This window comes from Mus musculus, chromosome 14 (assembly GCF_000001635.26).
Source record: "Mus musculus strain C57BL/6J chromosome 14, GRCm38.p6 C57BL/6J".
NCBI lineage: Eukaryota > Metazoa > Chordata > Mammalia > Rodentia > Muridae > Mus > Mus musculus.
Genome location: NC_000080.6, coordinates 15,930,804 through 15,954,977, shown reverse-complemented (window position 1 = coordinate 15,954,977; position 24,174 = coordinate 15,930,804).

Genomic DNA, 24,174 nt, shown 5'->3' with positions numbered 1-24,174 from the left:
GATCTAGCTGTATATGTAGCAGGGGATGGCCCAGTCGGTCATTAATCGAAGGAGAGGCACTAGGTCCTGTGAAGGATTTATGTCCCAGTATAGGGGAATGCCAGGACCAGAAGTGGGAGTGGGGGGGTTGGAGAGTAGGGGAGGGTGGGGAGGGGATATAGGATTTTCAGAGGGGAAACCAGGATAAGGGATAACATTTGAAATGTAAATAAAGTAAATATCTAATAAAAGTAAAAAATAAACACACACACACACACACACACACACACACAGAGACAGAGAGAGAGAGACAGAAGAGAGAATCTCAGGTGCAGAAGATATCATAGAAAACATTGACGTAACAGTAAAAAAAAAAAAATCAAAATACAAAAAGCTCCTAACTGAAAACATCCAGGAAATCCAAGACACAATGAGAAGACCAAACCTAAGAATAATAGGTATAGAAGAGAGTGAAGATTCCCAACCTAAAGGGCCAGTAAATATCTTCAATAAAAAAATAGACAAAATTTTCCCTAACGTAAAAAAGAGATGCCTACAGAGCTTCAAATATATTGGACCAAAAAAGAAATTCTTCCCTTCACATAATAATCAAAACACCAAATGCACTAAACAAAGAAAGAATATTAAAATATAATATAATAAGGGAAAAAGGTCAAGCAACATATAAATGCAGACTTACCAGAATTACACCACACTTCTCGTCAGAGAATATAAAGACTAGAAGATCCTGTGCAGATGTCATACAGATCCTAAAAGAACACAAATGCCAGCACAGGCTACTATACCCAACAAAATTCTCAATTACTATAAATGGAGAAACCAAGATATTCCATGACAAAACCACATTTACACAATATCTTTCCAAAAATGCAGCCCTACAAAGAATAATAGATGGAAAACACCAACACGAGGAGGGAAACTACAACTAGAAAAAACAAGAAAGTAATCTTTTTTCAACAAGCCTAAAAGAAGATAATCATACAAATATAAAAACAACAACAAAAATAGCAGGAAGCAACAATCACTATTCCTTAATATATCTTAAGGTCAATGGACTCAGTTCCCCAATAAAAAGAGGTAGATTAACAGACTGGCTATGTAAAGAAGACCCAACATTTTGCTGCATCAAGGAAACCTGCCTCAGTGACAAAGACAGAAACTACCTCAGAATAAAGGTCTGGAAAACAATTCTCCAAGCAAATGGTCCCAAGAAACAGGCTGGAGTAGCCATTCTAATATAAAATAAAATTGACTTTCAACCTAAAGTTATCAAAAAAGATAAGGAAGGACACTTTGTCGTGTAAAAGGTAAAATCTACCAAGATGAACCCTCAATTCTGAATGTCTATGCTCCTAATGCAAAGAAACCCACATTCATAAAAGAAAATTTACTAAAGCTCAAAGCTCACATTGCACTTCACACAATAATAATGGGAGATTTCAACAAACCACTCTCATCAATGGGCTGATCATGGAAACAGAAACTAAAGAGAGACACAGTGAAACTAACAAAAGTTAGGAAACAAATGGGTTTAATAGAGGGCTACGGAACATTTTATCTTAAAACAAAAGAATATACCACCTTCTCAGGACCTCATGGAACCTTCTCCAAAACTGACCATATAATGGATCACAAAACATGTCTCAATAGATACAAGAAGATTGACATAATCCCATGCCTCCTATCACATCACCACAGACTAAGGCTTGTCTTCAAAAACAATATAAATAATGAAAAACCCAATGATAACTTGGTCAAGGTAGAAATAAAAAAAAAAAAAAAAAAAAAAAAGAAATGAAAGACTTTCTAGAGTTTAATGAGAATGAAGCCACAACATACCCAAACTAACAGGACACAATGAAAGCAGTCCTAAGAGGAAAACTCATAACTCTGAGTACCTCCACAAAGAAACTGGAGTAAGCATACACTAACTGGTTGAGAGCACACTTAAAACGTCTAGAACAAAAGGAAGCAAACTCACCAAAGAGGAGTAGACAGCAGGAAATAATCACACTCAGTGCTGAAATCACCCAAGTGGAAAGAAAAAGAACTACACAAAGAATCAACCAAACCAGGAGCTGGTTCTTTGAGAAAATCAACAAAATAGTAAACCCTTAGCAAGAATAACTAAAGGGCATAGAAACAGTATCCTAATTAACAAAATCAGAAATGAAAAGGGAGGCATAAGAATAGAATCTGAGGAAATGAAAGAAATCATCAGATCCCACTACAAAAGTCTATAATCAACAAAACAGATCTTACTACAAAAGACAACAAAACTGGAAAACCTGGATGAAGTAGACAATTTTCTAGAAAGACACCAGGTACCAAAGTTAAATCAGGATCAGATTAATGGTCTAAACAATCCCATTTCCCCTAAAGAAATAGAAACAGTCATTAACAGTCTCCCAACCAAAAAAAGCCTAGGACCAGATGGGTTTAGTGCAGAGATCTATCAGACCTTCAAAGAAGACCTAATACTAATACTCCTCAAACTATTTCACAAAAGAAAAACAGAAGGCACTCTACCAAATTCATTCTATGAAGCCACAATTACTTTAATATCTAAATGAAACAAAGACCCAACAAAGCAAGAGAACTTCAGACCAATTTCCCTAATGAATATCAATGTAATAATACTGAATAAAATCTCACAAACTGTATCCTAGAACACATCAAAATGATCATCAAAGGCTTTAATTTCTTGGGGCTGGAGAGATGGCTCAGTGGTTAAGAGCTCTGACTGCTCTTCCAGAGGTCCTGAGTTCAAATTCCAGCAACCACATGGTGGCTCACAACCATCTGTAATTAAATCAGATACCCTCTTCTGGGGCGTCTGAAGACAGCTACAGTGTACTTACATATAATAAATAAATAAATTAAAAAAATGATCATCAATCATGATTAAGTAAGTTTCATCCCAGGAATGCAGGAATGGTTCAACATACGAAAATCTGCCAGTGTAATCCACTATATAAACAACTCAGAGAAAAAGAACACGTGATCTTCTCATTAGATGCTGAGAAAGCATTTGACAAAATCTAACACCCATTTATGATAAAAATCTTGAAAAGGTCAGGAATTCAAGACCCATATCTAAACATGCTAAAAGCAATATACAGTATACTAGTAGCCAACATCAAACTAAATTGAGAGAAACTTGAAGCAATCCCACTAAAATCTGGAACTAGACAAGGCTGCCTACTCTCTTCCTACCTATTCAGTATAGTACTTGAAGTCCTAACCAGAGCAATTAGAGAACAAAAGGATGTCAAAGGGATACAAATTGGGAAGGAAGAACTCAAAGTATCACTATTTGCAGGTGATATGATATTAAGTATGATATATTAAGTAACCCCAAAACTCCACCAGCGAACTCCTAAACCTGATAAACAACTTTAGCAAAGTGGCTGGATATAAAATTAACTCAAACAAATCAGTGGCCTTCCTCTACTCAAAGGATAAGCAGGCTGAGAAAAAATTGAGGGAAAAAAACTCTCTGCACAATAGCCACAAAGTATATAGAATACCTTGGTGTGACTCTACCTAAGCAAATGAAATATCTGTATGACAGTAGCTCCAAGTCTCTGAAGAAAGAAATCAAAGAACATCTCAGAAGACTGGAAGATCTCCCATGCTCACAGATTGGTAGGATTAATACAGTAAAAGTGACCATCTTGCTGACTGCAATCTGCAGATTCAATAAAATTCCCATCAAAATACCAACTCAATTCTTCATAGTGTAAGTAAGGACAACTTGCAAATTCATCTGTAATAACAAAAAACCCAGGATAGCAAGAAACTATTCTCAACAATAAAAGAACTTCTGGGGGTATCAAAATCCCTAACCTTTAGCTGTACTACAGAGCGGTTGTGATGACAACTGCATTGTATTGGTATACTGACAGACAAGTAGATCACTGGAACAGAATTGAAGACCAAGAAAAGAACCCACACACCTATGCTCACTTGATCTTTGACAAAGGAGCTAAAACCATCCAGTGGATAAAAAGACATTTTTATCAAATGGTGTGGATTCAACTGGCAGTTAGCATGTAGAAGAATGTAAATTGATCCATTCTTATCTCCTTGTACAAAGCCCAAGTCCAAGTGGGTCAAGGACATCCACTTAAAATCAGACACACTGAAACTAATAGAAATGAAAGTGGGCAAGAGCCTCGAGCACAAGTGCACAGGGGAAAATTTCCTGAACAGAACAACAATAGTTTATGTTGTAAGATCAAGAATTGACAAATGGGACCTAATAAAACTGCAAAGCTTCTGTAAGGCATGAACATTGCCAATGGGATAAAAGGGCAACCAAGAGATTGGGAAAAGATTTACCAGCCCTACATTCAATAGGAGGCTAATATTATATATATACAAAGAACTCACGAAGTTAAACTCTAGAGAAACTAATAACCCTATTAAAAAATTTTCAACTGAGGAATTCTGAATGACTGAGAACCACCTAAAGAAATGTCTAATATCTTTAGTCATCAGTAAAATGCCAATCATAACAACCCTGAGATTCCACCTCACACCAGTCAGTATGGCTAAGTTGAAAAATTGAGGTGACAGCAGATGCTGGCAAGGATGTGGAGAAAGAGGAGCACTCTTCCATTGCTGGTGGAATTGCAAGCTGATACAACCAGTCTGGAAATCAGTTTGATGCTTCCTCTGAAAATTGGACATAGTACTACCTGAGGACCCAGCAATACCACTCCTGGGTGTATACATAGAAGATGCTCCTACATGTAATAAGGACACATGCTCCACTATGTTCATAGCAGTGCTATTTATAGTAACCAAAAGCTGGAAATCACTCAGATGTCCCCTAACAGAGGAATGGATACAGAAAATGTGGTACATTTACACAATGGATTACTACTCAGCTATTAAAAACCATAAATTCATGAAGTTCTTATGCAAAAAGATGGAATTAGAAAATATCATCTTGAATGAGGTAATCAAATCACACATGGTATGCACTCACTGATAAGTGTATATTTGCCCAGAAGCTTGGACTACCCAAGATACAATTCACATGGCACATGAAGCTCAAGAAGAAGGAATATCTAAGTGTGAATACTTCAATTAAGATCTCAGAAGATGGAAAGATCCATGCTCATGGATTGGCAGGATCAACATTGTAAAAATGGCTATCTTGCCAAAAGCAATCTACAGATTATTATTATTTTTTTGTTCATTTTGTTTTTAAATCAGTAAAAGAAACTGGGTCCTAGAAGCTGCAGTGATCTAAGCAGCAGCAATTTTGTGCATTCGTCTTTTGTTTAAATATGTTTAAATTATCACACTGCTGGCACACTTCATTTGCATGAAATTCTGCACCACACATACTAATTGTAGTAAAGTTATTTACCCCCCCATCCCAGGAAGAAAAAAAAAACTACTCGGGAAGATAATTTTCACTGAAATGTAATCAAACTTCGTTAAGTGGATTGTGACAAGATTATAAATGATATGAAAATAACATTTTAACATTTGGCCATCAACTTAAGAATATCGTTTGCTATATAAATTTTTGCAATTTTTAAAGGTAATATATTCTACCTTCATATGGTCCTCAGAATTAAAGCATAATGAACAGGGAAAAAATAGGAAAAGAATGCAGCTGAGTGTTAAGTCATGAAGGTAGAGTATATACTGACTAGAGTGCAGAATTTCATAGGGCCAACAAAGTAACAGTCTGCATTGTTCACTTACACAGGCCAAGTGGAATCCCCATCAAAATTCCAACTCAATTCTTCAACGAATTAGAAGGAGCAATTTGCAAATTCATCTGGAATAACAAAAAACCTAGGATAGCAAAAAGTCTTTTCAAGGATAAAAGAACCTCTGGTGGAATCACCATGCCTGACCTAAAGCTTTACTACAGAGCAATTGTGATAAAAACTGCATGGTACTGGTATAGAGACAGACCAGTAGACCAATGGAATAGAATTGAAGACCCAGAAATGAACCCACACACCTATGGTCACTTGATCTTCGACAAGGGAGCTAAAACCATCCAGTGGAAAAAAGACAGCATTTTGAACAAATGGTGCTGGCACAACTGGAGGTTAATCCTGTAGAAGAATGTGCATCCATCCATACTTATCTCCTTGTACTAAGGTCAAATCTAAGTGGATCAAGGAACTTCACATAATACCAGAGACACTGAAACTTATAGAGGAGAAAGTGGGGAAAAGCCTTGAAGATATGGGCACAGGGGAAAAATTCCTGAACAGAACAGCAATGGCTTGTGCTGTAAGATCGAGAATTGACAAATGGGACCTAATGAAACTCCAAAGTTTCTGCAAGGCAAAAGACACCGTCAATAAGACAAAAAGACCACCAACAGATTGGGAAAGGATCTTTACCTATCCTAAATCAGATAGGGGACTAATATCCAACATATATAAAGAACTCAAGAAGGTGGACTTCAGAAAATCAAATAACCCCATTAAAAAATGGGGCTCAGAACTGAACAAAGAATTCTCACCTGAGGAATACCGAATGGCAGAGAAGCACCTGAAAAAATGTTCAACATCCTTAATCATCAGGGAAATGCAAATCAAAACAACCCTGAGATTCCACCTCACACCAGTCAGAATGGCTAAGATCAAAAATTCAGGTGACAGCAGATGCTGGCGTGGATGTGGAGAAAGAGGAACACTCCTCCATTGTTGGTGGGATTGCAGGCTTGTACAACCACTCTGGAAATCAGTCTGGCGGTTCCTCAGGAAGTTGGACATAGTACTACCAGAGGATCCAGCAATACCTCTCCTGGGCATATATCCAGAAGATGCCCCAACTGGTAAGAAGGACACATGCTCCACTATGTTCATAGCAGCCTTATTTATAATAGCCAGAAGCTGGAAAGAACCCAGATGCCCCTCAACAGAGGAATGGATAAAGAAAATGTGGTACATCTACACAATGGAGTACTACTCAGCTATTAAAAAGAATGAATTTATGAAATTCCTAGCCAAATGGATGGCCCTGGAAGGCATCATCCTGAGTGAGGTAACACATTCACAAAGGAACTCACACAATATGTACTCACTGATAAGTGGATATTAGCCCAAAACCTAGGATACCCAAGATATAAGATACAATTTCCTAAACACATGAAACTCAAGAAAAATGAAGACTGAAGTGTGGACACTATGCCCCTCCTTAGAATTGGGAACAAAAGACCCTTGGAAGGAGTTACAGAGACAAAGTTTTGAGCTGAGATGAAAGGATGGTCCATGTAGAGACTTCCATATCCAGGGATCCACCCCATAATCAGCATCCAAACGCTGACACCATTGCATACACTAGCAAGATTTTATTGAAAGGACCCAGATGTAGCTGTCTCTTGTGAGACTATGCTGGGGCCTAGCAAACACAGAAGTGGATGCTCACAGTCAGCTAATTGATGGATCACAGGGCTCCCAATGGAGGAGCTAGAGAAAGTACCCAAGGAGCTAAAGGGATCTGCAACCCTATAGGTGGAACAACATTATGAACTAACCAGTACCCCGGAGCTCTTGACTCTAGCTGCATATATATCAAAAGATGGCCTAGTGGGCCATCACTGGAAAGAGAGGCCCATTGGACTTGCAAACTTTATATGCCCCAGTACAGGGGAACGCCAGAGCCAAAAAGGGGGAGTGGTGGGTAGGGGATTGGGGGTGGGTGGGTATGGGGGACTTTTGGTATAGCATTGGAAATGTAAATGAGCTAAATACCTAATAAAAATGGAAAAAAAAATAAAAAAAAAATACTAAAAAAAAAAAAAAAGAAGAGATTGAGATTGAGATTGAGATAGCGGAAGTAAAAATGAGTTGAGACTTATGCAAGCTCTACTTTCTGTATGCATAAATTTAAAAAAACAAACTAAACAAAACCAAACAAAACAAATCAACACAAACAAAAATTAGACCCTGTCACACAAATCAGAACCCAAGGAACAGAGTATAAGCATCATGACTCCACTTTTCTTGTTTTATGGGTTTTCAGCAAAAGGACAAACCAAATGAATGAAAGGTACAGTCCATAAGAATACTGTATTGACAGAAAAATTGCTTTTTATCTCAGATAAAATAACAAGGAATTTATTCTGAGCAAGCTGTGAGTGCCTGATGCTCAGAACATGGCTCTTATACAAATAAAGCCTTCTAACATGGAAACAATTTTATTATTATTTTTTATACTTTACTGGCAAGGACACATAGGCAGATTACAGCCTATCTAGGAAATCTCTGCTGTGGATTTTAGATGATATCAGAGAATGTCCTCAGCTTGTAGGATAATGGAAGAAAAACTGGAAAGTTTTAAATTTAGAGAGCCAGATGCTACAGGAGATGAGACTGCCTTCTTTGGGGTTTTAGTAAAAGTAGTAAACGTAATAAAAGAATTGAAAAATGGACTTCAAAGGAAACTCAAGAACAATTTCATCATGCTTAAGAGGTAAACAAGACTGAAGGCAGCTGTCCAGAGGAGAAAATAAGGAAAGTGTGGCATTTGTAATTAGCCATGGGTAGTAGTAAAGAAAGAGAGAGATGCAGGAGTATCAGGGAAAACATGCATATGCTTTGGAAAGAAAGATAGAAGACAAAGGTAAATTTAAATTTAAGGCTTAGAAGAGCTACATGGTGGTGGTTTCCTAAGCAACTCCATAGTGGTAGTATTTCTGGAGGAGGAAATACACATTATTTCATCAAGGGGATAATTACTCTTCCCATCTTACTTAGTGCAACATGACATGAATCATATTCCTCTAGGGTAGTCTCTTGACCAGGTGAATGCCAGGTGAATGATAGGTGTAAGTGAATTAACTTTTAGGAAAGAAGAGAATAGTAAGCAATGTTCTAATCTTTGGAGCATATCAGGACGTCATGTCTCTACTCAGCGACATAAATAGTTCTCATTCTGGATCAGGAGGAAATATTTTCCCCTTACTAGGCCTCATAGTGCCCTGATATTCATATTCAATAGCTTCAAAGGTTACTGTAATAGTCCTGCCTCAAGAGTTGAAACTTTAAAATCACTTAAGTGAAATTGTGGACTATATGTAATAGACTTTCATTATAAAATATAGGAATACAGTTCCACAGTTGCTCTCCAGAAGGGACTGAGTCCAAACTGAAGTTTCAGTCACATGTGTAGCAAACAGGTGTGGAGGGTTTTTGTTGTTGTTGTTGTTTTTTGGTTTGTGTTTTGTTTTTTAAAGAACAGAGATAAAGCATTTGATAGTTCTAAGGGCATTTCCAGATTTTAATCAATATGTGTGGGGTTGGGGTTGGGGGAGGATATAAAACTACCTTCACTTTGGGATTGTCTTTATCCAAACTTCCTAGCCTTTTTTTTTTTTTTTTTAAATAAAAACAAAAAACAAATCACTTCTGTTTTCACCATTAACATAGCCAAAGCTATTCTCTAGTAGTTGAAAGATGTCAGGCATGTGGTGCTAGATGCTATCATCCTTGCTTACTCTGGAACTTACCCTCCACTTCGAGGCTTTCAATGGGAAGACTTCCTTCTTCTTAATAACTACCGCCAGGGAGGCAGTGGGCAGTTGGTCACACAATGAGCTTTCTATGTACAGGTATTTGGATGTTGTGGTGGTTTGATTAAGAATGACTCTCTTACACTCATATTTTTGAATTCTTCATTATCAGGGAGTGACATTGTTTGAGAAACATTAAAAGGATTAGGAGGTATAGCCTTGTTGGAATAGGAATAGCCTTATTGGAGGAAGAGTGTCACTCACTGACAGTGGGTTTGAGGTCTCTAAAATATATACCAAGCCAAACATCTCTCTCTTTCTCCTTCCTGTGGATCAGGATGTAACTTTTAGCAACTGCTCCAGTGCCTACCTTGCATGCAGCCTTGCTCCCTATCATGATGATAGCATACTAAAATTCTGAGACTGTAAGCAAGAACACACTTAAGTGCTTTACCTTATAATCCTTGCTGTAGTCATGGTAACTCTTTGCAGCAATAGAACAGTGACTAAGAAATAAGCTGGTACTAGGAGTAGAGCCTTGCCTTGTGTAACCATTACCTATATCCATTTAACATCAGGATTTCTTTAAACTTTATCCCCTTGAGAACTGGAGTGTCTCTCTGGTATTATCATATTTTCATACGCTCCTTTTCTTCTTCTTTTTTTTTTTTTTAAATTAGGTGTTTATTTCATTTACATTTCCAATGTTATCCCAAAAGTTCCCCACATGCTCCTCCACTCACTCCCCCAAACACCCATTCCCACTTCTTGGCCCTGGTGTTCCCCTGTACTGAGGCATATAAATTTTGCATGACTAATAGGCCTCTCTTTCCACTGCTGACCAACTAGGCCATCTTCTGATACATATGCAGCTAAAGACAGGAGCTCCAGGGGGTACTGGTTAGTTCATATTGTTGTTCCACTTATAGGGTTGCACATCCCCCCAGCTCCTTGGGTACTTTCTCTAGCTCCTCCATTGGGGGCCCTGTGATCCATCCAATAGCTGACTGTGAGCATCCACTCCTGTGTTTGCTAGGCCCCAGCATAGTCTCACAAGAGACAGCTACATCTGGGTCCTTTCAATAAAATCTTGCTAGTGTATGCAATGGTGTCAGCGTTTAGAAGCTGATTATGGGATGGATCACCAGACATGGCAGTCTCTAGATGGTCCATCCTTTCATCTAAGCTCCAAACTTTGTCTTTGTAACTCCTTCCATGGGTGTTTTGTTCCCAATTCTAAGAAGGGGCAAAGTGTCCACACTTTGTTCTTTTTGAGTTTCATGTTTTTCACAAATTGTATCTTATATCTTGGGTATTCTAAGCTTCTGGGTTAATATCCACTTATCAGTGAGTACATATTGTGTGAGTTCTTTTGTGATTGGGTAACCTCACTCAGAATGATGCCCTCCAGGTCCATCATTTGCCTAGGAATTTCACAAATTCATTCTTTTTAATACCTGAGTAGAACTCCATTGTGTAAATGTACTAAATTTTCTGTATCCATTCCTCTGTTGAGGGGCATCTGGGTTCTTTCCAGGTTCTGGCTATTATAAATAAGGCTGCTATGAATATAGAGGAGCATGTGTCCTTCTAAACAGTTGGGACATCTTCTGGATATATGCCCAGGAGAGGTATTGCTGGATCCTCCGGTAGTACTATTTCCAATTTTCTGAGGAACTGCCAGTGAGTTCCAGAGTGGTTGTACAAGCTTGCAATCCCACCAACAATGGAGGAGTGTTCCTCTTTCTCCACATCCTTGCCAGCATCTGCTGACACCTGAATTTTTGATCTTAGCCATTCTGACTGGTTTGAGATGGAATCTTAGGGCTGTTTTGATTTGCATTTCCCTGATGATTAAGGATGTTGAACATTTTTTCAGGTGCTTCTCAGCCATTCAGTATTCCTCAGGTGAGAAGTCTTTGTTTAGCTCTGAGCCCCACCTTTTAATGGGGTTATTTGATTTTTTGGAGTCTACCTTCTTGAGTTCTTTATATATATTGGATATTAGTCCCCTATCTGATTTAGGATAGGTAAAGATCCTTTCCCACTCTGTTGGTGGCCTTTTTGTTTTATTGACGGCGTTTTTTGCCTTGCAGAAGCTTTGCAATTTTATGAGGTCCCATTTGTCAATTCTCGATCTTACAGCACAAGCCATTGCAGTTCTATTCAGGAATTTTTTCCCCTCTACCCACATCTTTGAGGCTTTTCCCTACTTTCTCCTCTATAAGTTTCAGTGTCTCTGGTTTTATGTGTAGTTCCTTGATCCACTTAGATTTGACCTTAGTACAAGGAGATAGGAATGGATCAATTCTCATTCTTGATTCTTTCATGGGACCAGGGGGCCAATCTTTGACAGTGACAGAACCTTTTTCAGCCCAGATGGTTGTGATCCAGGGACTTCAGGTATACTCAATTGTCACTAAAAGTCAACCTGAGACAATGGCCCTGGAGTTCCTTGCCTCATATTGATGATAATTAAGGATACAGACACATGTGAGAATAAGCAAAATAAAGCAAGTTTTATTTAAGGAAAATTTAGGAGGATGACAGAAATTCCAAGGACTAGAGAGGCATCCCAAGATATGAAAAAAAAATCATTAATACATTTCCCTAGGGTTTTTAAAAGTAGGACTTATGGCAGAAACAGGCCAAAGACTGAGGTAATTTCTAGAGAGATCAGTTAATTCTCTTAATATATTGGGGTGACACACTGTATGCATTTTCTTCTTCTCCAACCTCTGAGCTGATCAAATGCTTTTCTCAGATTGTTCACTTAGGGGTGGTGGGAGTCTGTCTCTGTCCACCTCTGACCTCTGACTTGATAACTGTTGGCCTTGGCTCATCCAGTGGTTGTTATCCCTAGCTGGTGTTGATACTCTTCAACCTCGCAGGTATCACTCTTCTGGGACATTACCAGGGTCTGGAGCTATTAATTAGACTAAACTCTCTTTGTTCTCATGCTGAGTTTTACTATGTCAGAAAGCTAACTTCTGTCACAGCTACCAAGATGTATTGCAGATATTTGTGGTGACCGCTTATCTGTCTTTTTGTCTTTGGAGCAATTTTGGATGTGACCCTTTCTGAAATAGGTGGAGGTTTTCAGAAGTAATTCTTTTTTTTTAAATTAGGTATTTTCCTCGTTTACATTTTCAATGCTATCCCAAAGGTCCCCCATCCACAACCCCCCATCCCCTACCCACCCACTCCCCCTTTTTGGCCCTGGCGTTCCCCTGTACTGGGGCATATAAAGTTTGCAAGTCCAATGGGCCTCTCTTTGCAGTGATGGCCGACTAGGCCATCTTTTGATACATATGCAGCTAAAGACAAGAGCTCCCGGGTACTGGTTAGTTCATATTTTTGTTCCACCTATAGGGTTGCAGTTCCCTTTAGCTCCTTGGGTAATTTCTCTAGCTCCTCCATTGGGGGCCGTGTGAACCATCCAATAGCTGACTGTGATCATCCACTTCTGTGTTTGCTAGGCCCTAGCATAGTCTCACAAGAGAGAGCTATATCTGGGTCCTTTCAGCAAAATCTTGCTAGTGTATGCAATGGTGTCAGCAGAAGTAATTCTTACCAAGAATTCAGTCTTACTAATAATCAACTACATTACATGCAAGTATTTGTGAAAAGGTAACCATGCCTCATTTATGTGCTTCTGAGGGAAGGGGTTTCTAGGGAACCAGACAGCCTGCTGATAATGGCCTTATTTTCCAAAGATAATTCATTCATGCTTCTTCTTATCTTATCAGCTTGGATGTTTCACCACAAGCTGCAAGTCTTCTTTTAATTTTTTTATTCTTAGTGTTTTAAACCTCACTGTTTGTTTGTTTGTTTGTTTGTTTTTGTTTGTTTGTTTTTTGTTTTTTTGGTATTGGTAGTGTTTCTGTTGTTTTAAACTTTGTGTGTGGTGCATGCTGATAAGTGTGTGGTAAGCATGCCTGTTTGAGTGCATAAGGCAACAAGAACAGGCTGCCCATGTTTTCCATAACTATCTGCTTTATTTTCTAGACAGGATCTCTCACTGAATGGGAAAGTCACAGTTTAGACTAGGCTGGTTGACCACAATTCTGTGGAGATCTGCTTGTTTCCAAATCAAAGTCAGATAATAAATATAGATAGCATATTTATTAAAAGAGTCATTTCTCTATCTTTCAGCCTTCATTGTTTTAACCATAATGTTTCTTTTAACTCAGTGTCCATTCATGCTGTACCAACAAGAAGTTGAATATAATAATGGGGCACAAAACCTTTTCATCCTTATGTAACTGGATCTTGATAATGGGGCTTAGTTGTTATGACCAAAGAAGTTGGAACATCAGGCTTTGCTTTGTGCTCTGATATTGGTTCAGAGTGTGTCTAACTGACCAATAGTAGGTCTTTGGGTAACCCACCCTGTATGTCCTTCTTGCTGGAAGAAGGATCCTAGTACCTTCTGCCTGTCTTGTTTCTGCTTTCTAGCCATGCTTTTACTAACCCACTGGGCTTCCTCACTCTTTCTCTATGGCTCCCCTTCCATACTGTGGCCATTTGCTGACCATTTTGGCCAAACAATGGCAGGTTTTTAGCCTTTTCTAAACAATCTCCTCCTCTAGGTATCTGCTGAGATTTATAGTCTGTATGCTCTAAGAAATTCTTTTAAACTCTAACAAAAATTATTCTTGAGCAAGGAAAATATAAGAGAGACAGAGAAGAAGAAATCTGGAACTCAAGGTCAAGGTTACTAACTGGTATTTCCCATTTCTCTTCTGTGAAGAGTCATAATATACTTTTTCATTCACAAGAAAGAGAAAAATATCTATATTGTTATTGTGAATCCATGAGCTAGCGAAACAATAAAAAAAATTTATGGTCTGAGGGTAGACATAAAATTAAAATATTTCATGAGTTCTGTTTTGAGTTTCTTACAAGAAAATGCCTTGCTCTCTTTAAAGTTCTATGTTCACCTTAACAAACACTGAGTTTTCTGACAGGGCTGATGATTTCTGGGGTCTCTTTTACCTTTTAAATCATGTTCTGTACTCCTCCACTAGATAAGAAGGCACAGCTGTGTATGTCATGTCTTCAAGCATGGCTGTTTCATTCCTTTGTCTCAGGGCTGCAAAGGAGATAAAGAGAGAACAGAGGCTGATATCAGAACAGAAGAAATGCTTGCTTGTCCAAAGATTTCAAAAACAAACCCTAGAGTTTACGAACAAAAATAATTTAAATGTTCCTCTACTATAGATAGTCTGGTTGTATTTGCTATTTATAACATCAATATTACAAAAGAAAGAGGGTCATGAGAAGCGGGGTACTAGAGTCTTGGTCTAGAGTCAAGTCAGAGCTTATAAAATCTCAGCATCTTGTTTGAGGCAAGAGCTAGGCCATAGTAAACAGTAGGGGCTAAAGGTTCATGGGAAAAGTGTAAGTTATTCACACATGCTGCAGAGAAATCTGAGGCTGTGCAGAGGTAATGAAGGGCTTAAACCACAAAGTCTGAAACACTAAGAAAGATCAATAGACATTTGTATATTAGTATAATATATACAAGCTAAACAGAGAAGAGGAGGGGCACAGTTCCATGTCAGTGGCATTAGAAAGACATAAAGATGACATTAAAGACACTGCTGACCTTCCATGTAATATCACTTCTAATATACCTAAGTGTAATAGGTTAAATTGTAAGATACCTTCTAATGAGAAACATCTAACTGTGGGACCACCCAGACAATCCCTTAGACAAGGGGCTAAATATGAGGTAACCAAGAAGTACTGAAGTTACATCTTGTTGGCTGTGAGAGACTTAACTTTGTCATAGTAAAGCTGATCATGTACATGTAATAACAAAAAAAAACTTAGTTTAACAAGATTACATAAGACGTACCTGAAAGACAACAAAGAAGCAACACCAGTCAATGTTAGTAGATAGCAAAACACAAGTCAGACACATAAAAAATGGGGCTTCAAACCAAATGATCATCTCTCTGTTTGAGTCAGGGATACATGAATAGAAAACATGTGAGACTTACACTAACATGATCCATAGTATCCCCAAGAGCTAACTAACATTATCTGAGCAGTTTTCTTATCTCTGCCATATTCATATGAAAACCACATAGAGATAAGTTTATTTTAATTCTCTTGAGAACAATCACCTCTCTTGAGATTTCTTTCACTATTCCTCAATTTCTCACTTTCTCTCTTTCTTTCTTTCTGTCTTTCGTTCTTTCTCTCTCTTTCTTTCTTTCTCTTTCATTCTCTCTCTTTCTATCCCTCCCTCCCTCCCTCCCTTCCTCCCTCTCTCTCTCTCTCTCTCTTTCTTTTTTATTTCTTATTTAAGCTTGTTTTTATTTTGAGTATGCCAATGAGAGTCTGGATCTTCAATCTTCACTGACATGAACCACTGTCCCAGGTCAGTCTTTAGTAACCATAAGTATCTGGCACTCTAGGGCCTTGGCTCATGAACAACTGGGCTGTAAAAGGACCTAACATACTCAAGGATCTTGAATGAATTTTAATCTGAAACTCTGAGAATCACTAGAGATGGTATGCTTTGCAGTGTTTAATTATTAAAAACAATCCATGTTATTGCTGGTTAGGCACAAGCGCCTATGGTCTTGGTCTGTTCCCAGCCTGGTACATAGCCTGAGACAGCACATTTATCCTAGCCAATGCCTCTCCCACAAACATGAGCTCTGCCTCTCTAGAGCTCCAAGATGGCATTCTCTGTCCCCAGAGAACTGCCAAACCACTGTACACTCCCGTTTCTGTGGCTAGCTGGGGGCCTACTCTTGCCATCCCATGCTCTGCCATGGTTACCTCTCCCCGTAGAGCTTGGTCCTTGGCCAATCTTCTCATCTCAAAGCCTGGTGGAATTCTGCCCTGGCGGTGTTCTTTCCCTCTGGCCCATCTGCATTGCTGTGAAATAGAATACACTAGACAATCTTAGTTTAGAATCAACAGATAACACAACTGCTGGGTTCAGAATCTAACATCCAAAACACATCAACTATTCTAGGTTGGAATTCTTCTGGTGTTGGAATCTGCCACCAGACATAACAGTTCCTGGTCTACATGTTTTACCTCTTGCTCCAGCTTCACCATACCAAAAGTACCTTTTCTTTCTCATGCATTCTCTCTTCCTTCTAAGATCAGGAAGGCCTGCCTCCTCCTTGTCCAGCAACTAGCTTCCTGTCATCTTTATTATCCAATCAATTAATTAGGGGACAATTCTGCTTCATCAATGGCAATTCTTTGCTTTCAACTTGACCCCATCTGGAATTAACTAAAACCCCCCAAATGGCAAAGTATACCTGTGATACATTTTTGCATAATCTTAAATAGAAAGATTCACTTATAATCTAGATCTTTGAGGTATTAAAAAATTCCTTTAATCCAGATCTTTTGAGCTGGGAAAGACATGCCTCTAATTTGGATCTTGAGGTGGGAAGACACACCTTTAATCTAGATCTTTTGATGGGGAAAAAAATTCTATCGCTAATGTTGGCCACTCCTTCTTCTTGAAGCCTATATAACGATAGAGGAGATGGTAGGTCTTTGACTGCTTGCTCTTTTCTCACTAGCAAGTTCATTCTTTCACTGGCATAAGTACCTACTTCTTCAGTATTCAGGTATATACTGAAGACCAGTTGAGACATCCAGCCTCTTGTGTTGAACAAGTGCTGGATTCTTGGGTCTTCTGCTCATAGACAACCATTGTTGGATTAGCTGGACCACAGCCTTTAAGTCATTCTAAGTAAATGTCCTTTATATGCACACAATAACATACACATACACACACACACACACACACACACACACACACACACACACACACACACACGCGCGTGCACACTGGCACGCACACAGGCACACGCACACACACCTATAGAGTTTCATTCTATAAGTTCTGTTGCAAAATCCCTCACCAAAACAGATTTTGATACAAGAAGTAGGATGTTGATGTGATGGACCTGACCATGTTTTGGAGATAAGAATGTTGATGCAGATGACAGAAGCCTGGCTTATGAAGTTTCTGTGAGAAGCAAATACTCTATGGAGACATTTGTGTGAAAAATCTGTGATATTTGGTCAGCTACAGCTGAAGAGTCAACTGTGATTAAAAAGAGACTAGAAACACTAAAGAAAGATTTGTTTTACTGGGACAATTGATGCTGATTAACTAAAGCTGAATAATTAGCAGTGCTTAAGAAGACACTAGCATCAATGAAGTAAAAGTTTCTGGTTAGTGTTTCCTGAGAGTCAACACACAGTTTCTGTGTTCCAGAGGTGGCTAAAATTGTATCATGTGATTCAAGCTAAAGTTATGAGTCACTAAGGTGGTACCAGCTTTGAAATCATGAAGAGGCCATGGAAAGCAGCTGCTGCTTACCACTGTGAGCAGCCAGGAAAACCTATTGGTGAAAGTACAGCTTCAGTAGCAGTTGAAGTCATAGAACTGAAGGTGTCATACAGTGAAGTTAAGGCTTGGCATCATGAAGAGATCCTGGGAAAGGCTAGTGCTAAAAGTGCAGCTCAGGTGTCATAGAAGATCCCAGAATTTTGGAGATGTCAGTACCATGGGATGACTGCCAAGAACAGAAGAAGTAATAAATTGGAGGCTGCTTCTTTTACTAACTTTACTTTTATTATTTTGGATGAAAGGTATATACATACTAATGACATGTTTGTATTCCAGACACACCACACTGTAATCCAGGGTATGATTGCATCATGAGACTTAGAAGGTCTTTGGATATGATCCCTTCCCAGAGTAGCTATGTTGCTGGATGAAAATTCCTCTACAATCTAATTGTGCCTGTGCTCTGTTTTTTTCTCTTTAAGTGAGAAAATATATAACATGATTTTGTTTTGTTTTGTTTTGTTTTCAAAATTCCACAGGTGAGGGATTTTGATCTTTTAAAAGGTTTTGAAAAAAATTTTTAAAGACTGGGCATTTTAAAACAGATTGAAAATTTTCAATATGTTTGAATGTGTAAAGATAATGGAACTTTTAAAGTTATTTATGTTTTCAATGTGTGGTCTTGGGGTTGAATACGAAAAAAGAAGATTGTGGTTTAATGGTGATGAGAATGTGTTGAGTTGACATGGGATAAGTTGTGCTTGATAGTTTTATATCAATTTGACACAGCTAAGGTCATTTGAAAGGAAGGAACCTCAATTAAGAAAGCCTGGAGGGCATTTTCTTAATTAGGAGTTGATGCAGGAGGGCCCACCCTATTGTGGGTGGTGTGAGCCAGTGGTCCTGGGTTCTAGAAGAAAGCAGACTGAGCAAACCATGGGGAGAAAGCTAGTAAGCAGCAACTCTCCATGGCCTCTGCATCAGCTCTGCCTCCAGGTTACTTCTTGAGTTACTGCTCTCACGGCTTTTGATGATGAACTGTTATATGCAACTGTAAGTAAAATAATTTTACTTCTCCAAGTTGTTTTTGGTCATGCTGTCTTATCACATCAGTGGTAACCCTAAGTAAGCACATATAAGAACATGGAAGAGGAAACCTATTCTTTGCCTGATCGCTCTTTTCTTACTAGCAAGCCCATTTCTTCACTGGCATTAGAACCTATTTCTTTGAGATTCTGGTATATTCTGAAGACCAGCTAAGGTATCCAACCTCATGAACAGTACAACTACTGGATTGTTGGGCTTTTCATTCATAGGCAGCCATTGTTGAATTAAGCTGGGGTGTGTGTGTGTGTGTGTGTCTTCATTGTATGAATATAATATATATCCATTCTATAAGTTTTGTTGCTCTAGAGAACCGTGATTTATACAGATGGTATGTGCCATTGTGTCTCTACAAAGAGGATTCATCCCTTGTTCTGACCAAGAAATGGAACCACTTGACTTATTGATGGTTGCCCTATTCTGCTTTCTGTTGGTGTGATTAAACACCAGGGCCAAAAACAACATGTGCAGGCAAGGGTTTATTTCAGTTTTCACTTCCAGATTGTAGTTCATCATTGAGGGAAGGCAGGGTAGGAATTCAAGGAAGGAACCTGAAAGAGAAACCATGGAGGAATATTACTTACTGGCTTGTTCTCTTCATTTATCTGAGTTAATTTCTTATAATCTCAGAAGCCCCTGACTAAGAATAACATTGTCCACAGTGGGCTGGGACCCCTATGTCAATTAATGATCAAAACAATATCCCATGGACATGCTTCTAAGCCAGTATGATCAAAGCAATTGCCGTAGTTGATACCCTCTCAGATAACATGCTGATAGCTGAAGCTAAGTAGGAGAATAGTCAATGTAATCAAACTTTCACCTGATAAAATCTGTACTTTAAAAAATGATGAATAAAAAAATTAAAATGAATAAATAAAATTAAATTACATGAAAAAGATGAAGACAAAATTAAGTGAACATAAACATTGATTTTCTTAAAAGAACAAATGATGAACTGAAACACTAATGCTTCTGAATAGGGAAAGCTCACTATCACAAGGCTGGGGAGCCTAAATTCTGTGGCCTATAGATGATGAAAGGGTTGGCCTTGAGCTCATGTTTCCTGGGGATTTCCATCTGTCATGTGAGTAAAGTATGAAGTTCTTCACAGTGGTGAGGTCATGTGGCAGAAACTCCTTACCTCACAGCTGACTGGAAAACAGAAGGCAATTGGAACCAAAGGCTGAGATGCTGACTTCCAAGGCACAGCACTGGAGACCTACTTCCTTCATGTAGTTCCACCTGGTAACAGCTTCCCAGTCTCTCAACACAGTGAGTGCTACATGCTGGAGACTCAGCATGCAGAGTACCAGACTGGGGTGGGGGTGGGGGAACATTTGCGACTAACATGCCTGGGGAAGCTCAGATTCAATCAGTGAGCCAGAATCATACTTTAAGAAGAGTCATCTGAACTGTGTGATAGGAGCTTCACATGTTCACTACTGTGAGCATGCAAGCTCCACGGCAGTTTCTCCATTTCATCTAGAATAGCATTCTCATTTGCTGTCTGTAATATAGCTACAGACATTCTTTGCAGAGAGCTGTTGGCATGAACTAAACTCAAGTGTCATGGAATAGTGACTACTTAGTATTTCTACCCAGACTATGGCCCAGCTTGGTGATTCAGCTGATATGACCTGGTTCTTACCAGTTCATCCCTCACCCTGTGTCTGTTGTCAACTCAGCAGTAGCTGGTCTGAAGCCTTGGGTTGAATGGTTCAGCTGTACCCATGTGGCTCCTTCTTTTTAAGAGTATGTTAGCATAAATTTGTTGTCCATAGTGTGTTCATGGATTCAGGAGAGCAAGAAGCATGGTCAAAATGTCTTGGATGCTTAGAGCTGGTACTTCCACCAGGAGTAAGTAACATGTCAAAATTCAGGGTCAGTGTGGGAGAGGACCACCTGCTTTCATGGTGAGAGCTTTATTGGCTTAGAATTAATTGACACACCAGTAACTTATTTTTCACAAAAATTTATTGAGAATGCATTAGATAACCCAAATGTGGAAAATATAATATGACTCTACATTCATACATGTGAAATCTTTAGACAATATTGACAAAAATATGAATATACTGTTTGGTAAATAGTTAATATCTTCTTATTGAAACAGAAAGAACATCCTTACTGGGGCTTTAAATGAAAAGAATACCCTTACTGGGGCTTCCAAAATATTCCTTTAAAAATATAAACTATTTAAGATATTGAATCAGAGTGAAAAACTAATACTTATGCTGCCACATGAAAAATATTGGAACTTGGGAAAGAATGAAAAATATGGTATGATGTAAATTATTAATTCTGCTGTGGTAAAATTTTGTATATTTCTCCATTCCACAAGTACTGCTATATTTCTAGAATGATGACCCTTAAGTTGTGAGCAGACTTAAGTCTTATGTTAAAGCCTGTGGCAGAATTACAAGAAGTTTCAAAATTTATTGGGGGAATGCTGAGAGCTCATATTGGTGAAAAGGGGAGGGGTTTGTGTCAGTTTTCAGTGACTCTATGATCCTTCTGCTGACACCACTAGAATTTTGAAAACTCAAACCTTGGTGGAAGGTTCAGTATGCTGTACAACAATAGGACATTGGCTCAATATATACAAGGCCCCTAGTTATATTTTCTAGTAATAGACAGATACACAGGCACGAGATCTCTCTCTCTCTCTCTCTCTCTCACACACACACACACACACACACACACACACACACACACACACATACACATACACACTCACAGACAGAGGCTCACAGCTTCATGGGGGAAAGAAATTATTTATTAAGGTATCAAATGTTGCAAGGACTTCAGTGTTCCTCACTTGTCCTTCTGTATATACCTTTGTCTTGCAAATTTTTAGTTGGCTCCAAGGTGAGTAATGTGGCCTGCCCTGCTCTTGTCCTAAAGTCAGTTGTGCAAGTTGCTTTAGAATATGGGATGTTAGTAGTAAATACAAATAGACATGCCTGTAGCAGACTTTTACATCACATCCAGGCTGACTTCTCTCTTGAGCCTCCACCATCACCTTGAACACAAGCTCAGGCTTGCTTACTGGCCTCAAGGGCAGTAGGCAGGACTTGCAGAATAATGGTGAGCTGAGTCAGTTGAGTTCAGTTTAGGATATTCTACAGATTCCAAATCCAGAAAAGAGAGGGAGTCTAACCACAGTGGACATTTAGTTTGTACCAGGTTCATGCACTAAACCTGTAGTTGGTGTACAGCAATAGTTAGCATATGCAGGCTGTAATTGCCTTCCCTACTCTTCTTTGGCTGCCTAATTGTCTCTACAATGTGAGATGGAATATTCAGTAACTTTATCCCCAAGTGAAAATTGTGCCCTTAAATATTTAGAAACTCTTATTTGTTTTCATTGAATTTAAGTAATAAAATTTGAGAGACATCACGCCAGGATCCAGAAAACCCACTTTGAGTTCTGACTTTGCATAACTGTTTTTCACTAACTTCTTAAACTTTACCTATGTTCTTGTGTTTCTGAAATGGGTTTAACTTTTTGTTTCAGTCACCTTAGGATAACTTTGTACCACACATGAAGATACTCTGCTAAACAAAACCCGTGTATTGTGAGCTGTAAACACAATCAAGTATTTCCAATCCTAATCACTGCGATTGTGAATATGACACAATGACCACTTCAGTTAAGATTAGGTAATCCCTATTCCAGTGACTAGTGTTCTCCTAATTAGAGTGCAATGGGATGTATGTGGTGAGGAAGGCCAGGAGAATAGAGACCTAAGTGATGCAGCTTTGAAGTAATGGCTGCTGAAGTGCACGGACAGTAACAGGAATCCTAGAAAGACCAGAGTAGGACCACCATCCTTGCAGCCTTCAGATCGAGCAGGACTCTGCCAACATAGGCATGCTATACTCTGAACATCTAGACCTGTAGGGAAAGACTCTCCATGGCTTCATTCAGCCCATGACAGACAATTATCCCAGTCTTGGGGAGCAACTATAACCTCCATGTTAGCCAACATGTCAAGTTGAGGATCTCATATAGTAAACCTGGAGTTGATGTGTGTGAGTTGGCTTTGAGAGTGTCAGACACCGAGGCTCTGAGTTCTCTTGGGTAAAATAATGAAGATTGCAGAATTTAAGGATGAAAGTTAAGTGTAAAGGCAACAGAATATCTACATATTTAAGGGAACAAAATTTGTAAAAAATAATGTTGATAGTCACTTATATTTGTCCAGTTGAAAGTACTATCCCTGGAATTTATAAAGCTTTGACTGCTAAAATTTCTTGGTCATACCCTGTGTCAATTGCAGTCAGTTTGAGTCAGACAAGGGAAATTTCACTTTGCATATTTAAACAGAAGGGAATGGCTGGGTAGATGGCTCAGCTACTAAAGTACTTGCTGTGCAAACATGGTAATATGAATTCAACACATGGCAACATGTATAAAAGCTGTGCCTGGAGAAGCCTCTTTAGTTCCAGTGGCAGGAAGGCTAAGACAGGCAGGTTGCTAGGGCTCTTTGGCCACAGAGCATCATCTAGGGTTAAGAGGTGGCTTCTGTGCATTTCCCTTACAGAAAATCAACCAACCATCAGTCAATCGATAAGAGATGGTTTAGAGCAAGACATGCTTTAACTGGGTTGTGGAACTGGGAGGAGGACATCAAAGTGACAGATCTAGGAAGCAACAGCTACTCTTGTTCTGGAGACAAAGGTACAAGGCAGTACAGAAATTAATCTCAGGCAGGATTAAGGTCAGGACCAGGGCAGACTCCTTCTACTGACTTATGGTGGTGACCGTCATAAACTTACACTGTGCCTGTCCCACCTTGCAGATCTCAAATATCAGAGATATGGATGATGGAATATCAGTTATGTAGATGATGGAAAATATTTGGCTAGCATGTAAATTTCAGCAAAGTTACTTTACCTTTCTATTTCTCACAGTTTTTCCTCTCAAAAATGAATAGCAAGCTGACTGACAAAAGATATGAGTTTTTTTATATATTGGATTATGTTGATGGGTTTCCATATATTGAAGCATCTCTGTATTCCCGGGATGAAGCCCATTTGATCAAGGTGGATGACTTTTTGATGTGTGAATTCAGTTTGTGAGAGTTTTATTGAGTATTTTTGCATCAATATTCATAAGGGAAATTGGTCTGCAGTCCCCTTTCTTTGTTGAGTCTTTCTGTGGTGTAGGTACCAGTGTACCTGTGGCTTCATAGAAAGAACTGGGTATATTTCTTTCTGTTTC